Source organism: Onychostoma macrolepis, chromosome 24, assembly GCF_012432095.1.
Source record: "Onychostoma macrolepis isolate SWU-2019 chromosome 24, ASM1243209v1, whole genome shotgun sequence".
NCBI classification, from domain to species: Eukaryota; Metazoa; Chordata; class Actinopteri; order Cypriniformes; family Cyprinidae; genus Onychostoma; species Onychostoma macrolepis.
This window is the reverse complement of record NC_081178.1, coordinates 18,645,537-18,666,620: the sequence shown is the minus strand read 5'-3', so window position 1 is coordinate 18,666,620 and position 21,084 is coordinate 18,645,537. Positions and strand designations below refer to the sequence as shown.

At 36.6% G+C, this 21,084-nt stretch overlaps 1 protein-coding gene and 1 pseudogene across 4 annotated transcripts in view; both read right to left on the bottom strand.

The window, feature by feature from the left end:
• mppe1 (metallophosphoesterase 1) overlaps positions 1 to 21,084 on the bottom strand; it is a 97,942-nt gene that overhangs the window by 67,879 nt on the left and 8,979 nt on the right. The gene's annotated exons all lie outside the window — the stretch shown is intronic.
• On the bottom strand, positions 11,318 to 14,477 carry LOC131532881 (zinc finger and SCAN domain-containing protein 20-like; annotated as a pseudogene).

The following is a 21,084-nucleotide window of genomic DNA, read 5'->3' as shown; positions in this document are numbered from 1 at the left end:
TGTTGATATTGTGAGTGCACACAAATAAAAGTAGACCCTTTACAGTTCCGAACAACGTAGCCTTTTACTCTTACCTTTATGGGCAAAAATGACAGCGTATTTTGAAGTGTTTCCAATGCAAGTGATCGTTCTGGCGCGTCCTGTAAAGCGCGCTTCAGCTTCCACTCTCTGCACAAACTACTGGATATGCATCAGTGCACATTTTAGACTTTAGAGAAGTCGTGATGATTTGAGAAAGCTAAATTGATCAAACATAGGCTATGAATCAACTCGCTGTCTGCCGCTGTCCGCTTGGTCGTAACTTTAAAAAACAAAAACTTACATTTAACGAATAAAAAAAAATGCTCCGAACGTTTTTCTAAATTAACTTAGTAAAATAAGGAAACGAAATACAATCACTTTGCCATTTCATACAAAACTGAACTATTTTAATAGCTGAAACAGTAGTAGATAAGCTGTTTTGGGAGAAGGGGGAAAAAAGACGGGCTCGGGTCGGACTCGGGCCGAGAATTCTGATGAGCTGTCGGACACGGGCCGGGCTAGGGCCTGAGCGTCTTGGGCCAGGGCCGGGCTAGGGCCTAAATTTTAGGCCCGTGCAGGGCTCTATTAGGGCTGCAATAAATGATTATTTAGAAAATCGATTAATCTAACGATTATTAGAATGATTAATTGACCAATCATCAATTATTTAACTGATTAATCAGTAGACTTTGATTTTATTCAGATTTTGCAATTAGTTAAAATATTGAGTTATACATATTCTAACAGTAGTGATAGCCGCAGCAAATGACAAAATTATTAATTGTTTTGACCTTTGTGACCTCATAATAATATTAATAATATCCATATGTGACCTTTGATCTCATTAGTTTCGGATGCAGAAATCGGTCGAGCGTGAAATTCCGGCGTCATCCAGGATGAGCTATGTTGGTTGTACGTGTCTGGTGGTGGAAAAACCATAAATGAGCTGTCAAGTAAAGTTTTTGAAGATATTATGGCCCGTTTTTAATCTTTCTCATGGGAACATCTGTGGGGAGAAAGTGCCCCTCCCATCTGCGGCGCGCGTATCAGGTTGCGTTCTGAGGCGTGCGCGCGCTCTCTCTCTCTCTCTCTTTCTATGGGAGGTGTGAGAAAAGCAATAATGAACAAGCAATAACAGATTAAATAAATGTTTTTTTTTAACAGAACAGTTTTAAGACACACATATATTCTGTTGGTTGTATAAAAATAATTGAAATAAAATAGGCTACAGATGAGAAGGGATAAATACGAATACAATTATAAAAAAATATATAAATTGTCTTACATTCTTCAGGGGGAAACAGAGAATACACGTCTTCACGGTATTCCAGTGGGTCTCAAATGAACTGATTACAAAAAAAAAAAAATGGTTGTGTTTAAACTTTAATGCTGTATCTCTCTCTCTCTCTCTCTCTCTCTTGCTCCGCAAGCATACCTAAATGTCTGAAGTCCTTATATTTTAACTTATTTCACATCAATCACTTTAGTTTCTTAAAGTTTCTTATTTTATTCATGATCTTCAAAATTGTATCCCACCGTACACGGTGTGATGAAACATGCAAAGTCGACGGCTCGGTGGACTACATAGCTGTGCCACTATCAGATGCTCGTTTTTATAACGTATCTAATCTCGGACGGATTCAACACTTTTTAAATTATTTATCTAAAATTACAACTAATCAATCTTTATTCTACGAATTTAATGGTGGTTATGTTTATTTCACAATGTTTTGTTTATTTCATACCCTTTCAGAAATTCAGTTTCGCAGTCACAATTTATAAATTTTATGGGGTTTTACACATGTCGCTATCCTCTCTCTCTCTTTCTCTCTCTCTCTCGCGAGCGTATTCAATCGTCCCGAGTCATAGGCTATTCTCTTCTTTTAAACGAAAATAAATAAACAAACTGTGCGATCACACACACAATATAAAACAATGCAAACATTTACACTAGTTTTAGTCGTCACTAAAAATATAAAAACGTTGTACATTTTACCAGTCATGTTAGAAAAAGTTATCAAAAGGGGAAAACAATATATATTTTAATAGGCCAAACTATAAGGGGTATTGTGGACATGTCTGGACATGTCAAATTTCTATGTTTTCCATAGACAATTCAATTCCATTCATTTATTTGTATAGCTTTTCACAAAACAAATTGTTGCAAAGCAGTTTCTACATTACATTTAGAACCTTTAATATTTACATTATATTAATTAATTTTATACGTATCATCCCCTAAACCTGCCCATCACAGTAAACTTTTATTTTTTTTATTTTTCATGAACATCATTTAGTATAATTTAATTTAAAAAAGTTATACTAAACTTATATAAGTTTAGTATAACTGGGTACAATCATTTGGAGTATTACTACACTCCATAGATAAAATCATTTTTTACTGTACGCCTACCAAAATTCTGCATACAACCATTTTTAATAAAATATTGTTTGCAAGCTATCTTAATTATGAGGACTGGAGTTGAAGATAGTGTGGAAACACTATTTTCTTTGTACGCGTCTCTAAACATGACTTTAATAAATAAATCACAGATGTCATGTAATTGATTCATTGAAAGGTGCATGTTATTGACCGTTTTAGACGGTCTGCACCAACACGCAGACTGTTTTGAATCGATGATGTGTGAAAAAAATTTGAATCCATGATGTGTGAAATTGTTGAATTGCTGGTCAATTTCATATTAAACAAAAACATATTGGCCGTCAGAGATTTTCTTTGCTGGCTAGACCACTGTGTGTAACGGTGATTTGATCATTTTCTTCACTACTTCAATGTATGAATGTATATTCATCAATATATAATAATAATAAATAAATAATCTTCAACTTGTAATGTGCAACTTTGTGTTCTAAAATGAAAGAGATGTACATGTAACAGAGAAAACAGTAAGATCGGGGGCTTGTGTCTCGTGGCCGCTTTGTAGATAGACCAGAAGCTCTACAGTACACCACAATCTCGGTTTAAACAATCTCTTGTAGAAGAACTTTCCTTTAATTATCTTATAATGTCTTTGTTCATGTTTTCCTGCAAACACTCACGGCATGATTGACCAAACTCTGAGAATAGTCTTCATCTAAAAACAAACAATGAAAAAAGTATAGAGCGGTATCAGCTAGTGGGGTAGGCCATCAAAATCAACATTAAAACTTTAACAATATATTTAGAAGAGAGCATTTCAGTATTAGGTATTTGTTATACTGATACATATTTCTGTTGTGCAACCATATTTCCTGTATAAACGACTATGTCTATGACCTTTTCATGGGGATGTAGTTTGTTATGGTTCTTAATTGCTATCACATTACAACAAGTTGACATAGTCCCTCTGCCAAAAGTGGACAAAACAGAAAAATATTAGCAAGAGGCATATGCTTATGACCGAAGGGTAGTACACATAGGCCTAATATTTAATAGCAACCGGAAACTTTGAAAGAAACAAGTCGTTATGACGAGTAAAATGCGAATATCTTGAACAGCTATCTTGAACAAGAGGTCTAAATCTAGTGACGTAAGGAAAAAATATACACAAATGCCCACGAGCGGAATTGTCTGTATTCATATGGCAATTTTCTTAGAAACTGTGTCTCTTGAGATACGTAGGGTGCACAAAAAATTCCTCGATATTTTGTGTCTGTAGCCTTTTCGTACAACATCAACTTTACTGAATGTGTGGCTTCCAGAGCAATGGCTAGACATGCTTCAGTTGTATGTGTAAATCAGCAAGACTTATCATCCTATGGTCATGGAGATGGATAATCGTCCTAAAAAGAAATACCGACTTAGTCAAACGCTCTCAAGTATGTGTTCTCAAAATGTGAACAACGTCATCCATAATCCTGATCATCTGACTTAGTAAAATGTCAGTCACAATAGTTTTTCTGTATTCTGTATGCATTATGACCCTTTTCTTATATGATGTATACACTTTCTGAGTAACTAGACCTCTAGGAATTTACAACTGTGTACCCCATAATATCCAATATCTTTGGATATTGGATATTATCTTTGGGTCTGTATTGGGGGAAAGCATGGAAATAAGGTTTATTCTATATCTACTCTGTGTCTATGCGAGTACATACTACTACTCCTACAACTACTACTAATAATAAACAGTTGAAACAAGCTCGACTGATACATCTCTTTAATTTCATGTTGGATGGTGAAAAAATCCACATTCTGATGCACTAGAAAAAGTATTAGAAAGACACGAAACCATGGTACTCATGCAAAAATAATAATTAAATAAATATATAAAATTGAATGAAGATTTTGGGAAAAGGTTTGAAAACAAGCTTACATATGCTAAATGATGTCATTGTGTGTTTGTGTGTGTGTGTGTGTGTGTGTGTGTGAGTGAGGATCTTTTAGATTAATTGCAGAGAAAACAAGAGAGAATTCCTTGGGAGTCACAGGAAAATTAAAGTGTACAAGAAACTCATCATATGTCATAAGATACCCTTGAGTGTTAAACAAATGTCACTAAAATAAAATAAAGCTGCGGAGAACAATTGTGCTTGTAGATCAGTTTCCAAGCCAACAAAGCTTGAGCATGAAAGGGAGATAGCTTCACTGGCAATTTCTCAATCACACATTGCTAAAAAAAAAAAGAAATACCCACAAGTTGGTCAAAAATAAAATTAGGAATAAAATTCCACAAAGAAGGTGTATTCAAATAAAATTGTTACCAATTAATTTTGAGAGTATTATTTAAAGTAGAGAAATCCAGAAAGTTAAGTCCACCTTTTTTAAGGGAATTTATGACAACAGATTTACGAATGTAGTGCACACGATTCTTCCATAAAAAAAAATTTAATAAAACCTGATCAATAGATTTAACAGTTTTATTATCTAGGTTGAAGCAATATAGGTTAGTCTAGAAATTCCTTCTGCTTTTGACAGAAGAACTCTACCTCTAAGGGCCAATTCCCTTAACAACCAAATATTAATTTGACTTTTTATCTTTTCAAAGGCAGGGTTAAAATTCAGGGAAACTCTATCTTGTTCACTTTTCAAAATGACAACGCCTAAATAGTTAACAGCTTCTTTAACGGGAATACCATCCACAGATAAAAGGGAGGAATTTTTTAAGACAAAAATTTTACATTTTTTGATATTAAGGTACAAACCTGAAGCATTAAAAAACAACTGAATAGTTTGAATTGCCTGATGAACCTGGCTCAATTTTTATTTTAATTATTTTTTAAATAAGGCTGTATCATCCACTAGTTAACTAATTAAAATACTTCTATCAGCAATATGAATTCCTTCTAGCTTACTATCCTTAATAAAAAGACAGAAGGCTTGAGCTACAATAAGAAAGAGATATACGGAAGCTGGACAGCCTTGCCGAATACGTCTTTCGATAAGAAATCTCTGTGTAGTACCATGTCCTTATTTCACTGAGCTATTTCCCCCAGCATACATCGTTTTCATTGCATTACAAAAACAGGGCCTGAAACCAAAACGCGCTAAACAAAATTTTTTAAAAATGAAAGGATGCTCAATATTGTCAAAAGCTTTGAAGAAGTCCAAAAACAGAATTAAACTATCATCCTCAATAAGGTCAGAATAATCAATGAGGTCAAAACAAGTCTAATATTATAAAAAAATATGACGATTTTTCATGAAACCTGACTGATTTTCATCAATAATGGAGTTAAAAACCAACTTAAAATAAGACAAAATAAGGGCTAACGATTTATAAACATTATTAAGAAGGCTGATAGGTACAGAGCCGTTTAAGGGACATGGTGGTGGGAAAAATTCAGAATGAGAGGAAAAAATATTTTTCAAATGTTTTGCATTCCCTCGCAAAAACACAAAGTTTCTCGAGGGAACAAAAAAGTTTTGCGAGAGAACGCAAATATCTTTGAGAGAGAACGCAAAACATTTTGTAGGATATCAGAGCGAATCAAACTATTTAAGATTCGATCAGAACATCGAAACATGAGGAGCCGGAATTCCACAAAGAGGCCCGAGACAACAAGATGTTCGTCATAAATCTGTCCACGATACCCTAGAGCAGTGTTGGGTAAGTTACTTTCAAAAAGTAATTAAATTACTATTACTAATTACATCATCAATACTGTATTTAAATTAATTTACTAAAAGCCCAACTAGTAAAATCCATACAGGTTTATGCAAAAATAACACGTTAACTAATGTTGGTAAGAATAAATTATAGAAATGATCTTCTCTGCTGAATAAAGCCGTGTCTGATCGCACTGTTATTCTGAGGTAAATTCCTCATAGCAGGTCTTCTTTCAAAAACGATGAAAATTAGATGAATCTTGATTTTTATTTTATTTTTTATCTATTTGTATCTAGGTGAGGGTGTTTGCGCGCAGGTGACTGCATATAATGAACTCAGATACGGGAAAGACTGTACCTCGCTTTCATACGGATTACATAATCAGAGAATATTAGTTTTCGATTTGAATTCGTTCATTTAAAAGTAGACACTTCAAGCTTTCTATAGACATATTTCTCATGTCTCTGTGTCAAGTATTCGCTGAGTTTGTGATGCGTAGAAAGTTGCTCATGACGACCTAGACGGCAGAAAGCACACCCCGTTTGTTTTGTTTGTTTTATAAAAGCATAATGTTTTGTTGTTATTGTCAATGTACACAAATAAAAGTAGGCCCTTTTTAGATTTGATTGATTTTAGTCTTATCTGTGTCTGAGTATTTAAGTTTTCTCTGTGAATCAGAAAAACTGAAAATGAACGCGCTGGCGCACAGAGAGTTAAAGACGCTGTATTAAATTTTATCTTTAGACGGTAAATTTAGATTTCAAATTCAATATTGATTTTAGAACTGTTGAAATTATTTACTGTATGTAACGCAAGTACTTTATAAGTAACTGTAATTAAATTACCTAAAAATGAACAGTAATCCCTTACTTTACTTTTTCAGTGGATAAGTAATTAGTAACGTTACTTAGTAACGCGTTACACCCAACACTGCCCTAGAGACAGCCAGTCTGAAGCAAACCTCTTTCACAGAACAACTTACAACATGAACACAAAAGAACACATTGATAATCCCAACTCAGGAAGGAGATTGTCAAATTTGGGGCAAGTAATCAAGATTGATGGTCAAAGAGATGCACAGCATGGCCATCAAATGTAAATCCATGATAGAAATCATGAGGTTCCTTAGATTGACTTCCCCCAACCACCCAGGACAAGAACCAGACTGAAATTCCTTCCAAACCCTTTTTGACCTTTGTTCTTCACAGAACACGTCCACAGAATGGCACAGAAACGGCCTTTTATGCACCAAAATCATCTTAAAAAGACTTATGAGCAACTAATCGTTTCTATGCATAACTCCATATTATGTACAGTATGTTACAAAAGTGAGTACACCCCTTACATTTCAGCAAAAATTTTAGTATATCTTCTCAAAGGACAATACTACACAAATGAAACTTGGATATATTTTAGAGTAGTCAATGTGCAGCTTGTATAGAAGTACAAATTTACTGTCCTCTAAATATAACTCAACATATAACCATTATTGTCCAAATAACAGGTACAATGAGTATGATGTTAATATTATTCCATTCATTTACACGGTTTTCAAGAATACGCAGAGGAAATGTGGGCAGCCATGCCATCATATTCAAAAGTCTCCATTTTGGCCTGTTTATACTGAAACGCAACCCCGGAGTTTTCGAAAATCTCCATTTTGGAGGGTCGAAAATTCTGTGGTGTAAATGACAGGCGTAACTGTAGCAAAAGTTAAGCATTTTGAAACAAAAACACACTGGTGTAAAGTAGCCTAAAGCAGTATTAATGTTTAATTAATGTTTTAATTAATTAGTTAATTGTTTACAGCTGTAACCAAGGAAACACTATATTGCCACTGTTCCAAAAAAGTTTGGATGCGCAAATCCACGAACGTGGAAAAACATTCATGGATTTGCGCAGCTTGTCAGTGAACAGCGGCTCTGTGTAGTAAATGCTGCTCCATGTGAAATCACACACGTGATGGAAATTACCGCTGATTACAGAACTGACTTTACTGACAAGATGCGCATTAAATATCGCATGCGATATATCGTGCAGCCCTAGTATGTTGCCTTGAGAAAGCCAACATTATAGGTTTAAACAGAATATGTGTATGTTGATTTTCTCAAGCCAACATAAGTTGAAATCAAAGAACAGCATATTGGCTTTCTCAAGCCAACATACACTATATAGACAAAAGTATTGGGACACCTCTTAATTCTCTTAACTCTCAATCGGACCCATTGCCAGAGGTGTATAAATTAATCATTTAGCCATGCAGTCTGGATTAAAAAAAAATTGGGGGGGGGGGGGTTGTTCTGAAGTGTGGTACTGTAGGATGCCTCTTTTGCAATAAGTGAGTTTGTCAAATTTCATCCCTGCTAGATAGTGATGTAATTATTCACTCAACTCATGATGCATTATGGTTCACAATACTGGTTTTACAATATTCTTATATTTTTTTTTAACAAAATGATTTAAGACTGATTATAAAGTGTCCTATCCCTCAGAGAAAAATCCTTATAAACCCTCACCCCCAAATGCATCTGGTTGTTGAAACCAGCAATTTTTGACTCCTCCCAAATGTTAAAATAATAAACGTGTGAGAGCGTGTTATAGAATAGATGAAGTTATAGTCAGCTATGACAGCGCTAATGCAACATGCCTCACCGCAGATGAGTAGCTGAGTAGCCTATCTCTTCAGGAAGCCAACGCACAAACTGCCGCAAATGAAACTGAAAGCAAGTCACAGACGCTCAACACAAAGTCGTCTTCATTAAAGTTCTGAGACTAAATCCGTTAGCAAAACTAACAGAATGAATAGTCAATATAAAAAACTGGATGAAGAGTAATTTCTTACTGCTAAATTCTGAAGAAAAAAGCCCCAAAAACAGAGGTGTTAATTTTCGGACCTAAAACATCCGCATGTAATAACTTAGAACACTGTCTAAGACTTGATGGCTGCTCTGTCAATTCTTCGTCATCAATTAGGAACCTAGGTGTGCTATTTGATAACAATCTTTCCTTTGAAAGCCACGTTTCTTAAATTCTTAATTCTTAATTATTGACCTGATGGTGGAAATGGGAATTTTCACTGCTCTAGCTCTTTTCTTAAAGCCACTTCACCAATTTGTGAAGCTCAATTATCTTTTGCTGCACATCAGAAATATATTCTTTGATTTTTCTCATTTCATGTTCATAATCACCCTGGAGTGCTCAAAATTGTGAATATGAATGGGAATATACTTCAGAGATATTTTACTCATAAGAATTTCTAGGGGTGCCAGTAATTGTGTCCAACGTGTATTTGAGAAAAAAAACATTTATTTCATAATGATATCCCCCATTGTTATTATCCAATGAAAGGTTAGATATTTGTGAATTTTTTTTAATAAAAGATCAACAGGATTAACAATGCAGATTCATTTTCACAGCCTTCTTTGATCATATTTACCAACCAATGACTGTATATACAGAATATGCGGCTTACAAAAGTTATGTGGGCCTCATTTTTGTATTTACAGAAACATATTTATATAGAAAAAAGTCTTTAAAGAATTTAAAACATTTAAATTTAAACACTTAATAGTAGGATCCATTGTATTTGAATGTGTTGTTTTGTAAACCAAGAATGAAAGAAGGCAGGTTGTTTTCAGAGCACAGCAACAAACCAATCAAAGCAGTAATATGCTACATCTAGTGGCAGCCCTGGATTATCTATTTATATCTGTATTAATATCTTAATATATTAATATTATAACTTATATTAACTTATATTAATTTCTTGACTTTCCCCCCCTTATGAACACATTTTCGCACACGATAAAAAGTCCTTGTGTCTTCTCCGTTTGACCGATTTGAGCATTCATAAACAACGCAAAACACAGGCATCTTGACTTTCTGCTACTGATTCCTATGGAGAAAAATCACTTCTTGCCCTCCAGCTGCATTTTGCGCGTCATCAGAATCACGTGTTTGCAAACAACCTATATTAATAATAGCATTTACATATAATAATAATGTAAATTAAGAGATATTTTCCTGAAAGTTATTATAATGACTAGATGTCCAATTCCATCGTTCTATTGAACACAGGAGCATTTGGACATACCCACATAATCATAGTCGGTGGCCCCACATCAGTGCCACCTGGACCGACGATGACTGGCTGAAAAACTTCAAATACTGTGTGACACACTCTGGCCCTGACTGACCCGACATAACACTAAATACAGACAGGCAGTGCCTGTAGAGGCTATTTGGAGGTTAGCAACAAACCTGGAGTACAGGTCTATCTCACAACTGTTTGGTTTTGGGGTATCAACATGTTGCACCCAAGAGGTTGTGACTGCCATAAATGTGGTAATGAAACAGATGGTCAGGCAGATAATACAGGGTTTTCGAGACAAATGGAGATTCCCTCAGGTGGCAGGTGCGATAGATGGAACCCATATCAAGATCAGAGCTCCACCTGACAACTCATCTTGTTATTACAACTGGAAGGGAGACTATTCAATCATTCTGCAAGGTGTGATGGACCACAGAATGCGATTTTGGGATATTAATGTTGGGGCGGCTCGGCAAGAAACACGATGCCGTGTTTTCTCCCTCTCGTCATTGTATGAGCGTGGCAGTGCAAGCACTCTTTTACCTCACTGGACTGAAATGTTCGAGGAGGTCGACGTGCCTCTTCTTCTCTTGGGTGATTCGGCTTACCCTCTGCTAACTTGGCTCATGAAAGCTTACCTAGAAGGAGCAGCAATAACACCACAGCAGCTCAACTTCAACCAAAGATTAAGCCAAGCCCGTATGACAGCTGAGTGTGCCATTGGGTGCCTCAAAGGATGCTGGCGTTGCCTTCTTAAAGAAAATAAGGCCCACATAACTTTTGTAAGCCGCATTGTGTCTGCTTGCTGTGTGCTGCATAATTTCTGTCAGGTACAGGAGGAGGAATTTCTGGAGGGAGAAGGAGTTGCAGAGGAAGAGGGACCTGTACACGATGAGCAGGGGCATGCGAAGCAGCAACACAACATTAGAAATGCACTGTGTAGCTACTTTGCTACAATATGAATGACCAAAGCCTACAAATACTGTGTTCAGTATTCAGTATGTAAAAAAACAAAACAAAAAAAAAAACAGATAAGGTGTGTTATCTCCCTTGATGAGTTCATCTTCAGTTATTCATATGTGCTAATATAGGAACCACCACTGAAATGGTTGTCTTGTTTAATATGGATGGAATGGAAACACTTTTGCTTTAAAATACTGTTTTATTTTCTCTTTAATTTGTAATGTAAACTTGACACAGCTGAACAAACATTATTTTTCTACATTTATACAGTAACGTCATTTTTCAACAGTGCTGTGTGTCTGGCAGATTTGAAAATGCAATAAAAATAAAGTTTTTTGAAAATTGCCTGTTTAACTTCAGACAAATGTAACTTTAACTGTTAGATACAAAAACATTTTGATTAGAAAATGAACATGTCATGCCATGTTGTGAATTAAGTACAATGTATGCTGTGCCAAAAAAATAATATATATATACATATCCTCTTTTTACTTTATATTATATATTCTCCTTGTGTATCCCAGAAGTTTAAAAAATTATAATGAGGTAGCATAAAGTAAACACAAAACACACAAAGTAAACTTCTGCTGAAATATATTATTCAGAACACTAAACAGAAAATATTGCCTTCTACCTAGCAATTCAAAAAACACAAATAATAACTGTGCATACTAAAGGCCTACACAAACAAAGCCTTTCAATTAATAAAAACAAAATAATTACATGTTGTAGTAGTGTGTGCTATTAATGTCATGTGTAATGGATGAAGTGCTAGAATGCTCATCTTGGGGGATGGAGATTCTGATTGCCGGTGCTGATGTGGATGATTTACTGGCAGCAGGGCAGTAGGCTGGGGTTGGCTGAAACAGGTGGGATAAGGACCAAGCACTAAGTATTGATGTTGGTGGAGGTGTAGTGGTCCAGGCTGGCACTGTTGAGGAATGAGGTTGAGGCTGACCAGGATTCAACGCACTTGCAAGACTGCCCATTAGTTGCAGAAACATCTGGTTAGTGGCCTGTTGCTGTGCCTGCATCAACTGGAATCTTCTCTACTTGGCCTCCTGTTGTGCTTTCAGTATTCTCTCTGTGCAATTCTATCAGCATCATTCTGTTGTCCATCATATATGCCTGGATTTCATCATCAGCTTTGCAAGACTTCATCTTTCTTTTTCGAACTTTGGCTCCAGGAATGGGCAGTCTCCCTCCTCTGATGCCTTCATTGACACTGCTCTCTGTGCTTGGATCATCAGACACTACTGCATCAGCAACGGTGACATCTACATCAGAGGATACGTTGCTTGAATCTCCCACTGTTTATTGAAATACACAATTTCTCTGTGTTACTCAAGTCCATTTTTATGCAGAAAAACATATTTCAATGCATATAGCTATATAAACAATGCAGTGTGTGTGAAACGAAAAGAATATAACAAGAAAACGAGCAACAGGTTTATTCAGCTGCTTCTGGTTAATGTGAAGTAACCTAACTTGCTGTCATATTGGCATGGCACAGTACATTACAATCCATGCCTAAAGTTATACCGTAACTTCAGAAACAAGTGGTTGGTATTGGCAAGTGCTAAATAAACTAAAACTCACCGTTAACATCCGTGTCAAATGCAGTAGCCCGGTCAACTGTGCTAACATCAGAAGCATCACTGGAAGTGGACGATGTCGATGTAGAACTTTCATGGGACTCTACAACATCCACCGGATCAACGTCCGGTTTTGTCCCAAGTATTTTATCGAGGTCATCGATACCAGGGGAACTTGTCTTTCACCTTACCCAAGCTGCCTGTTTTATTAAGTTCATCCCGCACTTGGATGTACTGCAGGCGGAGTTTCTTTGCCTTAACCCGGCACTGTTCTACAGATCTATGAAAGCCCCTTTCCCTGTGCTGTCTGCTAAACAATGAGAAGATTGCAGTGTTCTTGTGAGTTTTTGAAAGTTGGGACCTAATATGATCATCAGACGAAATTTCTATGAGGCTCCACACCTCCTCACAACTCCAAGTTTGTCTGCGAGCAGCCATGGAGCTATGTTGCTAAAGCGCTAACTGTCAACAAATACTTGTCCTCATCCCATAATGCACAGTGCAGCTGACTACGGCAGCTGAGTTAGTCCAAAAATGCGCAGTACTTTTTGCAGTTAGTCTGTTCGAGTTCAGACCATGTTCTCACCACAAACGAACCATTCCAGTGTTCGTTTGAAAGCGTACACTTGTACACTTGTTTGGTCTGCTTTTGGTGCGCACTCAAGTGCGACTGCTGTATTCACACCTGCCCAAACTCACCGCACCAAGAGGGAAAACTAACTCTAGTGCAATTCAACCGAACTAAATAAGGCAGGTGTGAAAGCACCCTTAATCGCACATCAAATTTGGCTGAGAAATTACTCCCAAAAGATCATTTACAGTCATTGTTGTGTAAAGCATCAAACAGACATTACAAAAAGTAGCTTCAGCAAGAAATATTTTGTTTGATAAAATGTATTACATAAACTCTTTTGGATGGGTGAACTATACCTTTAATAATTTATTTTATGAATTTTATTATTATTACTATGGAAATATGAAATTTCTTTTTAATGAAATGATACTCTAAACAATAAACTAAAACGGCCAGTAGGTGGTGGTAAATGTCTTAATGATTAAGTCATCAAGTCATTTATTCATTTATTTGATTTGTTCAAATGGCTGATTCATTCAGTAGTGAAGTAAATGGTTCTCTTTATGAATGGTCCATTTAATCATTAGGCTTGTTCGACTTGAAGCGGATCATCACCATCAGACTGATCGGTGTGTGTCATCAAAGTACAGCAAGAGCTATAGAGAACAGACGGCTCCTTATGCTTTTGAATCGCTCTCGCGGTACTTTGATGTTATACACCGATCGATCTGTGCAGCACCGCTTCAAATCCAACGCGCCTATGGCCAATGATTCAATGCGCAAAATGGTTCACCCAATTCTTTAAAAACGTGCATTAAGAAATGAAATGCTGCTGTGTTGATCGGAGACAAACAGTTCTGCTTTGTCTTTATATTTTCGTTGGCAAAATTGAGCGAAACAGACAACAATATTATCTTCTTACTTACTTAACTGTTGTATAAGATCAGTATCCCATTCGCACTCATGCGATATTGCACTTAGCCAATAGGTGTGTGCTTAACAATATGATGTAAATATGAGGCATTCTAACTACGTTCTCTAGGCTCCATCACACAGTGAGTTGTTGTCCTGCTTCATATTTGTCACCAATCAAACTGTATGAAATGTCAGATGACCCATATAGGTCTGGGGTGGGGCAAGAGCGTTAAAAGCACTAATAATTTTAACGCATTATTTTTCACTGTAATTAATTAATCTAATTAACGCATTAAATTACCAGCCCTAATATATATATATATATATATATATATATATATATATATATATATATATATATATATATATATATATATATATATATAACATTTAATATGCTATTTAAACAAAACAAAAAAACGCTGTAGAAAAACACGGATTATCATTTGTCTACTTCAAATTTCTTTGGAAAGAAGTATTACTTTTATGGATTTAATGCTATAAACACATGTAATGTGCGTTTCATTCATACTGGAAGCCGGAGGGCGCCCTCGTGCAGAAAATCCACATATGCGTCACACAAGCAAACGAACTGACTACGCTCCAGGAAATCTCATATGGACTAAAGCATCCAGCTATCGCTGTAACTGAATAAAAGAAGATAGAATCGATTTGCCTTTGAATGATGAAATATTAAACCAATAAAAACTTGACTGCGACAATGTATAGTTTGTCGTTGTTCTTCATAATAAGTAGGTATGTTTATAATCCATTGCTAATCGACATAGCCTTTATTACGTACAGTATAGAATATATATTTCTGCCTCATTCTATGATAAGTAGGGCTGCCACTAACGTCTATTTTTATTTTGATTAATCTATCGACTAATTTATCGATTCATCGATTAATCTAAATGATTCGTTTCCCACAAAAAAAAAATCAACATTTACTTAAGAACATTTTATTAAACTACATTTTATTAAACCAAATGAAATCCAAATTTCTGTGAATTTTTTTTTAAAAGCAAAAGTAAAGTGCAACATAGACTGCAAGAAGCAAGTGTCATTCTCATAGTCTAAATCACTGAAATCAAAGTTCAGTATTATAGTGTAAGAATGACAACACATCAACGTGTTCTAGTCTACTAATAATAAAAGTATAATCAAAATATACTTTTTAAAGGAGTATTTACCAGAAATATTAATTTCCAGAATTTATTTAGGAAAAAAATGTAAATGTGCAGTATTTCTGGAAAAAAAATAATAATAATAATACTAATAATAAATAATTTTTTTAATTTTTTTATGTCAAATAAAAATAAAGTGAATTTTTAAAACAAATCCCAAATCAAATAAATTAATAATACAAATAAAATAAACCTCTTCATATAAACGTGTATATATATACACACACGTTTATATGAAGAGGTTTATTTTATTTGTATTATTAATTTATTTGATTTGGGATTTGTTTTAAAAATTCACTTTATTTTTATTTGACATAAAAAATTAAAAATCTATTTCACAAAGAAATATGCTGCACAGTCAGGGCCGGCGCTAGCTATAGGCAGAGCAGGTGATTGCCTAGGACAGGGATAGGCAACTTCAGTCCTGGAGGGCCACTGTCCTGCAGAGTTTAGCTCCAACCCTAATCAAACACGCCTGCCTGTAGCTTTCTAGTGATCTTGAAGACCTTGATTAGCTGGTTCAGGTGTGTTTGATTAGGGTTGGAGCTAAACTCTGCAGGACAGTGGCTCTCCAGGACCGAAGTTGCCCATCCTTGGTGTAGCATCAGAATGAGTCAGACAAAACTAAGATTCGATCAGAACATCGAAACATGAGGAGCCGAAATTCCAGAAGAGGCCCAAGAAAACAGGACACCATAAAATCACATTCCTAAGCGCCATGAGTCTGGAGCAAGCCTTACCAACAAGCCTCTTTCACAGAACAGCTTGCAACATTAAGACAAAAGAATACTCATTGACAAGTACAATGCCGGAAGGAGATCGTCAAATTTGGGACAAGTAATCAAGATTAATGGTCAAAGAGATGGCCATCACATGTGTTCCACAAGAGAAATCACAAGCTTCTTTAGATAGACTTTTCCCCCACACATAGAAGACAAAGAACCAGACTGAAATTCCTCTGTATAGTTCTGTGGAGACCAAAAGACATGTTCTTTGGACAGAGACTTTCTTTTTCATATGCACATAAAACCATCCTAAAAGGACACTGCTAGGCATAACACTATATTATGTATGTAACCCACACATTAGACTATCATGTTTTAAGCACATATTATGTATGTCTTTTTAATAACTATTGAATGACTTTAAGGTATTTGTGTTTGGTATGTATGAGCTTGACAATTCTAGCTTGAAACGTTTCTTCCAATTGATTCTTTGTCAAATGTATCATATTCTGGTTATAGAAATCACATCCAAAAGTATACCTTGCCAGAGTGTGTAAAATTCGGACCATGTGACTGATAACATGCTGATTTATGATGGAAGGAACAACCTAGCTAAGATAATAGCCTATCTAATTGGTCAAGACACCAGATGGGATGTGTCCAAAAATCCGAATTTAAAACCTCTGGACACCATCCCTTCTCCCCTTCTCCCTGCTTCCTCCTTCTCGCCACCGCGTTTTGACGCTGCTTTTTAGCGCTCTTTGAGTATGCTCTGGCCTACAGGCCAGTTGCTACTTAACACCACGATGAGAAGAAAACCCACCTAGTCTCGTTACTCATTTTATTCTTTTACTTTAGTTTCTTTTCTTTCCGTTGAGTCTCGTGTTCAAAAGTTACGTTTGCCGCAAAGTCCAGCTCCGACTGGACCCGCTTCAAACTTCAACCAGCAACTGACTCCAAGACCATCCTCAGCCAACGCCCAACCATTGGCTTCCCAAGACATCACTTCAAAGACTACTGAACTTCCAGCCAATCACCAACTCGGGAAAACCCCTTTCCTGCAACGACGATGACAGAAGGGAATCCTTGTAACACAAAGGCAACGCAAGTAAAACAACTCCAGATTCTAACTGAACTGGTGCATTTAATATAAAATTTAGCCTCATTGAGAAACTCAACGCGTGGGTTAATTAAGTGATTGATGGTTTGTTCAGGTCTATGTGATAGCACATATTGCTATAAACCTGGGATTTCACTTTCTCATTCTCTAAACTCATCCTTGCTCTCTTTCTGCAACGTGTGAATGTGTGAATGCTTGTGTTCATGTGTTAGATTAGTTTATGTCTTAGGTTTATATAAATAAAGTCGTATTTATATTGAAAAGAGAAGTATCTTGTGTTTTGTGCTTACAAGTTAATGTCTTAATCTGCCGATCTTGTTACTGTGCTTATTAATAGTGTTTTCACTATATTTTGGATTTTAATATCCAGTGCAGAATTAATGTTATACGGCTCGTTCAGTGAATCGCTGCCGACTCAGTGATCAGCCGCAAAACAGTGATTCTGTTCAAATTCCCTATAAAATCATAAATTATTCCCTTTGAGCTAAATTAAATTATATTTATGTATCAAACCCTACATAATATTGGTGGAGAACGCAGGCAGATTAATCTACATTGTGAGCATAAACCAAGTTATTTAATCTTTTCCATTGCTGTGGATGAAAGATGAGACGCTTCTGAGCAAGACTAGGTGTGTGTGTGTGTGTGTGTGTGTGTGTGTGTGTGTGTGACGTCAGCAGCGCGCGCCTGCTTGAATGAATGAATGCAGAGAAGGCTGTAACCTGAGTCCGCCTCTCCATTGTTCAACTCCAGTAAGTGAACTTAAAGTTAACATCTGAGATTGTACAATAAAAGGTAGAAATTGAGCGTATTCCTCTTTTCTGTAATGCCTTGTTTTATAGCTGAATTGATGTCCTGCGTGTTCCAGGTCATTCAATAGCTATACTCCTGAATCTCAGTCACTGTTAGTTGAACGGAGCTAAACTGCAATAATTAAAAGGTAAATAAATCGGTGGATAAAGAATAGTTTTGAGCGTGTTCCTCAATTCTATTTTATCAAAGCCTCATTATTCATAGTTTGATTTTCAGTGCGTGTTCCATTGTCAGATCATCTATGCTATAAGCTTGATAAAGTTCAAGTTAACTTTGTGCCAACAGTGAAGAAAACCTGTTGGTTTTACGTGTCCAGAGAAACTGGCATGGGCTTTATGATCCGATCACTGTTTTCCCTCACCTGCAGCACGAAGCGGCGATTCGAATGAAGTTTAATCAAACTCGAACGAACTGAGAGTTTAAGCGCCACATCGCAGAACCAACTAAAAGCTGTGTTGTTATTTGTACAGTGTTGAAATGCGCCGACATTTCATGTAACATGCTTAACTGTAATTGCAATGCAACAATTCATGTGCTAGTCCACTAGAGTTTGTTTTGGTTGCCACAGTTACGATCGTGACACGGAAGTCTTAACCTACTTCCGGAGCAACTCTGAACTGCGCACGCGCAGCACAACAAGCTAACAAAACGGTTGTGTTTACATTGAAGCCTATGCTAAAGCCATTAGCCTCAAAGGCTAGAAGTTAGCATTAGCATCCATTGGTTGAATACAGTGTGTGTGTTTGAAAAGCTAAAGTGGTTTAACCCTTTAAACATCTAAACTAATACACTTGTTGGTCTTTCTCTTTCTTGTTTATCTAATTTCTCACTTCTTACCACTTATTTACATTTTACTAGAAAGGGAAATACTAGTTCACAATTATTAATTGTACCAAATTCAAATTTGATTAAAACATTAAATTTATTTGGAATCATTCAAATTTCCCTTCTGATCATTTCATATTATCATTACTTCTAGTATTCTCGTTTGGGCCTAATCATTTTAGGTACAAATAAGCCTTGAACTTTGAAAGTTTTAAACTTATTCTACCTAATTGATTTATTATCCATATCAATAGATTCTATTTAGACTTATACTCATTACTTTATTGCGTTTTACCCCTCTTTCGTCCTGTTTTGGTTATACACTTAGCCACTATTTTTAGTTACTAAAACTAAAGAGTTCATCCTTTATTTTATTACATTTTTTGCTTATTTTACCCATTTATTACTTTTCAAGTTTACTTTGTCTTACCATTTTCTTTCCTCTGTGTATCCTAGCTTGGGAACGACAAACCTGAGCCTTAATAGGAGACATTGTTATCCCTCACTACGAGTTCAAATAAATTAGAGAGACAAATCTCTTTCAATCCTTAAGAATTTGATTGTAATCAAACCCTCTTTCGTTCTTCCTAGCCTTCCCACATTTGAAAACGCAACCCAAATTTTAACAAATTTCTCATCCAACGCAGAGATAAGTTTTGGGTAACCGTTGCCTCACAGCCTCCCTGGTGAGCGGTCCAACTGAAAGGTGTATGTTGTCAATCCTGTCAGACTAAGAAAGAGATATCATAATTATTATTATATTTGTTTGACTAAAACAAAGATTTAATAATATTGTTTGCCTCCTTGATAACATTTAATTGAAAAAAAAAAAAGAATTTTCCTCATTTGAAAAAAAAAAAGGAATTGTTTCTTTAATTGAATTTGTTTTTCACCTTTTTCTCTCTTTTCCCTCTTCCTCATTAGAAGTAACGAAGTCTTCACATCTCTAGTCTACCTAGATACCCTGAGACCAACACAGTCATCACCACACTACACTAGTGGTTCAAAATCACTGACACAACACTTAGTTGTCCCACCACACGTAGGCTTCAACTCCACACAGATCGGTGTCAGTCTCTCTTCTTCCCAGCGTGCTAACATGCCGCAGACTGCAGCCCCCTTTGCCCAAGGGGAAGATAGGAACACTTGGCTGAGAGGCACGACAGACAGCCTCACCCCCAAGACCCTTGAACTGTTATTCTTTTTAATAATAATCCTAATTCTGAGAAGATTTCTGACACAAGAGTCAAGCCAGAACACCAACCACGAGGAGCTAGTCAAAATCACCAGCTCCCTAAGCTATGCCTTCATGACCCAGCTGAAACTGAGCGACAAGCACATCACCCATCTTCAAGAGGAGCTGACATGTGCTCAACGCCGCATAGACAAGCTGGAAGTGAAAGTTCAAGATCAACTCAAAGCACCCAACGAGAGGGAGCAGGAAACAACGGAACAAGTTAAGGAGCTCCAAGCAGCCCTGACAGCAGCTCAGCTTGACCAACAACATGCAAAGGCTGCCCAGAAAGACCTGGTAAACAGACTCCAGTATGCCAAACAGCTACTAGAGAAAGCCAAGAATGACATCAGCAACAAGAATGCTGAAATCAGTACCTTGAAAGGTACAGAACTGAAATGGACAATCTGACCCAACAACTAGACGATACCAACTATGAGCTCTATATGGTCAGAAAAGAACTCAAACATGCTTATGAGCAGAAACAAGAGCCAAGGCAAGAGAAACATCTCTCAGCCTCACCACTGCTGAGCAGAGCAGAGTCCAACGTCCAAGAACTGGTACGCAACGAAAGAAGCGAAGGGCCACAACCCAAAACCTCACCTGCCTTCGCCACAGAACTCTTTCCTGTCAACGAAAGAAAACCTCCCATCCAAGCAGACATTGGAGCTGCACTTGGGATGACCGTCAAAGACCTCGACAAGCTGTCTAAAAACATCAGCAAGTTCAACCCGAACTCCACAGAGGGCCACACCATCGAGGCTCATCTGCAAGATATCGACTTTTATCTAGAAATGAGACCTCATGTGACTGACAGAGACAGGTTGTACCTCCTTAGAGCAACGTCCGGTCCCGAGGTACGAAACTTCCTAGATCGACAGCCCAGTCGAACGAAGTCAGACTACCAGCTACTTTGTGAGGTCCTGATTAAAGAATTTACAGACCCAGAATCCGAACATGGACTGTTAA